Here is a 6,454-nt window from a genome sequence, read left to right as displayed (position 1 = left end):
GAGCAAAGCTTTGGTCTAGAAATGATGAGGAAGTGTATATGCAGTTTAAAGATTTATTTGGGAGGAAAGAGATACACAAAATGAAAAGTTGGTTAGGCAAAGTAATAAAATCTTAATGAACAGTCTTAACAAGAATCTCACGAAGAGGAATTTTAGCTTAATGCCCAAATTGTAATTAAATAAATCAGTTTAAGGCTTGCTGTAGAAAGGGCTTGCATGCAAAAATGGAAAAGAAAGAGAAGGAGGAGAGGAGATTTAGAGGGGCAGAAAGTTAGCATAACCTATCCTTGTCCATTCGTGCATCTGGTGCACATTGATGGGCACACGAGCAGATTTGCCCACCGGGGGAAGGTAGCAGAAAAGCAGGAAGAAGAGAGGGCAAGTGGCATAGAGCTAACACTCCCAAGCTCGAGAACCAGTATGGTACAGGTCTGTATAGATTCCGATTCCAGTTCTGATCCTGAGGCCATGTGGCTGGGCCACAAGTACTTGTACTCCAAAACATCGCCAGAGACAATGCATAAATCACACTCCCTCCATGGAGGGGCCAAAACTCAGGTAGAGCCATGAAGTTTATGGTTTCAGGATTTGGTCAACTTGGGTGTAAACCCACTGAACAAAAGGCTGGAAATGGCTTGGGTGAAGGTGGTGGTCTGAATGGGTGACCTTAAAATGTTTATCTGAAAACCAGGATGCCTCTCTAGGTGGAGAGAAAGGTTTTTCTTAACAACTTTGCTCCTTAGTCCTCACCAGCTCATTAGGTTGTTGACTGTGGGGTGAGGATGCACTGCTCTTGTTTGAGATACTGCGGAGGAGAGTTATCTCTGGCAGGAGGGAGTTAGCTAATCCCTCTGAAAATATGTTTTTAACCTGAGGACTACTTTGCCAGCTTTTCCTTCTCTTTGAAGGTCAGACAAAGATATATTTGGGGGATGATTCCCTTCAGTTTTTTGTTATGGTGCCTTAGGACTGCATTGCTCCATGCTTTGCTTGTACTAAGCGACCAAATTGCATAGTTTGCCAAATGTGGGCATGTGCAGAGCTCACGATCCTGTGAGCTCAGGTATCCCAAAATGGAAGCTGTGGTCCCACATTTCCAAATCATATAGAGGAGTGCTGTTTGCTGCCCCCAGAAAAGCTGTTTTGGCAACAGTGCCGATCAGTGCCCTACTCTGACCCTTCTTCATCAACATAACATAAGATTTCAGATCTGATGTGACATTTTTGTCATGAGTTCTACTTGTTTATAAGACCACTTGCATGTTTTCTTCCGTAGGGCAAATAGTAATGCCAGCCCTCCAGGACTGGCTTGGAGTTTTCCAACATCAGTCCATCCAGGAAACAATGAAAAGCAATCCTTAAAATTTTCATGGCTTGAGATTATGACAAATACTGAAAAAAATATTTGGGGGAAACTATGTCCATCAATAGGTTCAATAGGACCTGAGGAGAACCCTGAGAGCAGAGAAAAAGATTAAATTTCTTCTCTAAAGCTACTTCCCAGTCTGATTCTTCCCTTCCCTGCTGCTGTCCTGGCTTGAAAAACAAACAAGCAAACCCCAACCCTACAAGAAATCCCATCTAGGTTGTCTCATATGTTAATCACTGATTATCACTCCCATCATCCCTGTTCTTTACCATCACAAGTTTTCCTTCATTGGTGAGCTCCTTAGAATGGTCTTCACACAGCTGAGGTGGTAGAACAGAATGCACCACTTCAGACTCCTGGTGGATGATCATATTTTTGAATGTTCTCCTACAGGGGGGAAAATCTCTTTGCGAATAGAAACTTTTTGGGCAATAAACTGGGACAGAACCTTTCACTCTGCTGTGCTAGTTTTCCATTTCTGTTTTACACAGAAAAGCATTCAGAACAGGAATACACAATTACCATCAAAATGTGTGCAGTCCGATTATATCTAAAGGCAAAGTTATGCCGTCGAGTCGGTGTTGACTCTTGGCAACCACAAACCCATGTGGTTTTCTTTGGTAGATTTCAGGAGGGATTTACCATTGCCATCTCCCACACAGTATGAGATGATGCCTTTCCGCATCTTCCTATATCACTGCTGCTCGATATAGGTGTTTCCCATAGTCTGGGAAACATACCAGTGGCAATTCGAACCAGCAACCTCTTGCTCCCTCAGCAAGTTTCTTCCCTGCTGTGCCATTAGGTGGCTACACCTATTATATCTACCAGCTCAGAATTCTTCTACCTCTTCCCCCTGCATGTATGTATAGATGAAGCCAAGATTGCAGCCCATGTAAAAAAAAAAGGCCTGGAAGAAGTCTGAGTGACAATATCATGCTCTCCTGCAGACCAATGGCAACATCTTCTTATGCTTTTCGTATTTGCAAATGCAGAAGACTACAATTGCTGACTTTTCTAGTTGTTGCAGCCTAGCAAGCTTTAGAACTGCCTCTGACTTCCCTTAAAGCAGCCAGGAAGGAGAGAAGAGGGAGGAAACGCACCAAGCCTGCTTAAAATGCATTTTCTGAAGTTCTTCTCACGATTGGTGAGAAGAGCTTCTCAGTGTGGTCTGCAGGGAGAGCGGGTTTGCCCAACCCTTCCCACAGACGAGCACTCACCTGTTGCTGGGCGGGTGGATTGGCCACCCAGACGAGTGGTGGCTCGCTTGGGCGACCCAGAAGTTGGGTGCAGGGAAGCGCCGCCATGCGGTGCCTTGCTCCCCAGAGCTCAAATAATGCACTGCGCAAGTGCATGGTGCATTACTGAGAGCCCCCCGCCCCTCTGAGTGTGTCTGCCACGGCTGTGAGCCGCTGTGGCAGACACATGATCGCGAAGCCTGGTTTGGGGGCGCACATGCACCCAGAACCTCGGTTAAGCTCCCTACTTAAGATGGCCTGCTGCTGATCCACCACCAGGAGCCATATGGCTCCCAGCAGTTCTCACGTACAGCAGAAACTGGGCCGGACTCCCTTAGCCTGGTTTCTGCTGCACGTGTGAATAGCCTCTCTATCTGAGCAGGAATCTGAACTGCTGTTTCTCAGCTTGTGAAGGCTGAACTGGCCAGGAAAAGCAGCAGAAGCATCCAAACATTATAAACAGGGGCGAATTGGGCGAACGGGCTCCAAGAACCCAGCCCGCCAATAGAAAAGGCCACTGATGCCCCATGGCTTGGGCTCCAGAGGAGCCCAGAGCAAACTCCCCCCTCCCATACCCAGGCCGCCAAGAGCCCGGAGAACTTTTCGCCAGTTATTTCAGGCAGCTCCGACTGCCAGATAGAACGTTTTTCCCTTCCTCTCCCTCTCTTGCACGTGACACAGGGGCATGGCCTGGGCTGCCAAGAGCCCAAACAAGCTCTCAGCTCATCATTTCAGGCAGATTCGGCTGCCTGATAGGACGTTTTTCTCTTCCTCTCCCTCCAGAGAGGGAGAGGACGCGAGAAACGTTCTATCGGGCAGTCGGAGCTGCCTGAAATAACTGGCGAAAAGTTTGCCCACGCTCTCGGCGGCCTGGGCGTGGGAGGTGGGAGTTTGCTATGGGCTCCTCCAAGCCCGAGCCATGCTCCCGTGTGCAAGATGTCACATGCACGGGCGTATTGGAGGGGGTCGCTGAGCAGGGCTGGATGAAGGCCGCTGCTCGGCTGACTCCGCTCCTGATTATAAAACAGTGTTATTAAAAGTGACAGGTGCATTTGCAAAACAGGACAACTGGGAAGAGAGTGTATGAATTTAGGCCAAATATGTGCATGTTATATTGTGGGTAATATCTGTGAATTTAGTGATGTACACTAGATTGATGTAACTGAAGGGCTCTTGGGGGGCAAAGCAAATTTCATAATAATAAAATGTTTTGTTCTATCTATCTATCATATATCTATCTATCTACCTATCTATTACATTTCTAGACCATCCCATCCAAAGGCTCTGGGCAGTGCACAGCAACATAAACAACAAACATTTAAAACACACTGCTTAAAACAATATAAAAACAATTTTAAAATAGTTCAGAACCATTTAAAACCAATTAGAATACTTAAATTTAATTTTAATTTAAAAACCTTGGATGAACCAGCCAAACAAGTAAGCTTTTAGGGCTCTATTAAAGGCCAACAATGAGCCTAAATTACAGATATCTGCCAGGAGTACATTCCACAGTCCAGAAGCAGCTACATAAAAGGCCCGGCCCTGAGATGGCCCCAGACATGGTAACTGGAGACGAACTCTCCAGGTGACCTCAACATGCAATGGGGATCATACAGAAGAAGGCGCTCTCTAAGATAGCCTGGACCCAAGCTATTCAGGGCTTTAAAGGTAATAACCAGCACTTTGTATTTTACCTTTATAGTTTGGGCTCTTTATATTTTGAGCACTGCAAGATATTCCCCTCAGGGGATGAATCCGCTCTGGGAAGAGCAGAAGGTTTCAAGTTCCCTCCCTGGCTTCTCCAAGATAGGGCTGAGAGAGATTCCTGCCTGCAACCTTGGAGAAGCCTCTGCCAGTCTGTGAAGACAATACTGAGCAAGATAGACCAATGGTCTGACTCAGTATATGGCAGTTCCCTATGTTTCCTAATTATACCAGTATTTATAAATAATTACACATGGCAGTATAGGGGGACAGGACCTGGAAACATCGGTAGTCAGTGCAACTGTTTAAAAACAGGCTTAATATGGTTTCTCCAGGTTACCCCAGAGAACAGTCTGCCTGCCACATTTTGAACTAACTGAAGTTTCCGAACTATGTACAAAGGCAGTCCCACGTAGAGTGCATTGCAATCGTCAAGCCTGGAGATTGCCAGCTGATGCACCACTGTTTTGAAATCGTTCTCTTCAAGGAATGGGCACAATTGTCGAATCAGCCGAAGTTGATGGAAAGCACTCCTGGCCATAGCCTCTACCTGAGATACCAGGATCAGGCCTGGCTCCAAGAGCACTCCCAAGCTGCATACCTGTTCCTTCTGGGGGAATGTAACCCCATCCAGTACAGGAAGATATAACATCCCTCAAATTCCGATCCACAATGAGCACTTCCGTCTTGCTTGGATTTAGCTTCAATTTGTTATTCCTCATCCAGCCTATTACTGACTGTAGGCAGGCTTTTTAGGGAAGGAATGCCATTTCCTGAAGATGACGTCCTCAGGCATCACAGATTGAAACTGATCCAATCTAATACTGCAAGAGGGATTGCTGGACATCACCTTAATAGATTCTGCAAAAGCAGTGGAGTCCAAGTCAGCCCTAATACAAGAGATTTTGTCTGCAAAAACCCATTAAAGGCATCGCAGCAGAACATTGTCTCTGAGGACTGGTTCAAAATTGAAGGAGCCTCAATCAAACTCCTCACAACCTGGGATAACTCTGCTGAATACAAACCTGAGGAAGCAATGTGCACAGACAAGAATTGTTGGTTTTTTGCTGCACGCACCACTTCCGCATAAACCTTCAAACAGGCTCTATGCTGTGTCCTGTCAATTTCGAACCGTGTTCTCCTCCACTTGCATTCCAAGCGCCTACCTTGCTGCTTCAGACCCCGTAACTCCTCTGTATACCAAGCGGCCACTTTTAAAGCAGGTCGGAAGGGACACTTAGGAGCAATCGTAACTACTGCCCAGATGAGTTCCCTATTCCAGGTTCCCACCAGGGCATCAACAGAATCGCTGGCAGGACCAACATTAAAACCCTCCAAGGCTTTTTGGAATTCTACTGGGTCCAGCAGCCTTCTCTGGTGGACCATCTTAATAGGTCCTCCACCCCTGCAGGACTGGATTGTGGCTGTGAAATCAAACTTAACCAGGTCCATGACAATGGGGAAAACACAGGATCCCCCACCCAAGGAACATCCCCCTGATCTGAACAGAAGACCAAATTATTATTTATTTATTTATTCAATTTTTATTTATTCAATTTGAGTGTGGCCAGGAACCTGAGTTGTTCCTGAAACGAGCTGGGATAGGCCCATAGTTGTACACACACCGCTTTCCAACAAAAAAATGGTTCTCACAAAAGTTAACATAGCAAAAGACAGGAGAAAATGGTCCTCTGTCCCTATGGGATTCACCAATACACATGCTGGACTGAACAGGGTTAGTTGCTCTCCCTCTACTAACTGTGTGAGAGCTGCCATTTTAAAAGGCACTTCTTTACCCAGTTAAAAGGAAAATCGCTCTAGGTTAGTTTCACTTACCTGTATATAGTAGTACTAGTTGTTAGTGTTGAAACCTTGCTAACTGGGCAAAGAAAGAGGCACGCTTTTAACCTGGTGATTCTCTTTATTTAGCGGGGGGTGGGGGGAGGAACTGGCCCTATTCATCTCTAGTATAGTCCCTCCAGTGACTGTTGCTGGTGTTTCTTATGTTTCTTTTTAGTTTATGAGCCCTCTGCGGACAGGGAGCCATCTTATTTATGTATTTGTTATTTCTCTATGTAAACCGCTTTAGAGACGTTTGTTGAAAAGCGGTATATAAATATTTGTTGTGGTGGTTGAAATA

The sequence above is a fragment of the Hemicordylus capensis genome, chromosome 3 (genome assembly GCF_027244095.1).
Source record: "Hemicordylus capensis ecotype Gifberg chromosome 3, rHemCap1.1.pri, whole genome shotgun sequence".
NCBI lineage: Eukaryota > Metazoa > Chordata > Lepidosauria > Squamata > Cordylidae > Hemicordylus > Hemicordylus capensis.
The sequence above is the reverse complement of the archived record's forward strand: the minus strand, read 5'-3'. Positions refer to the sequence as shown.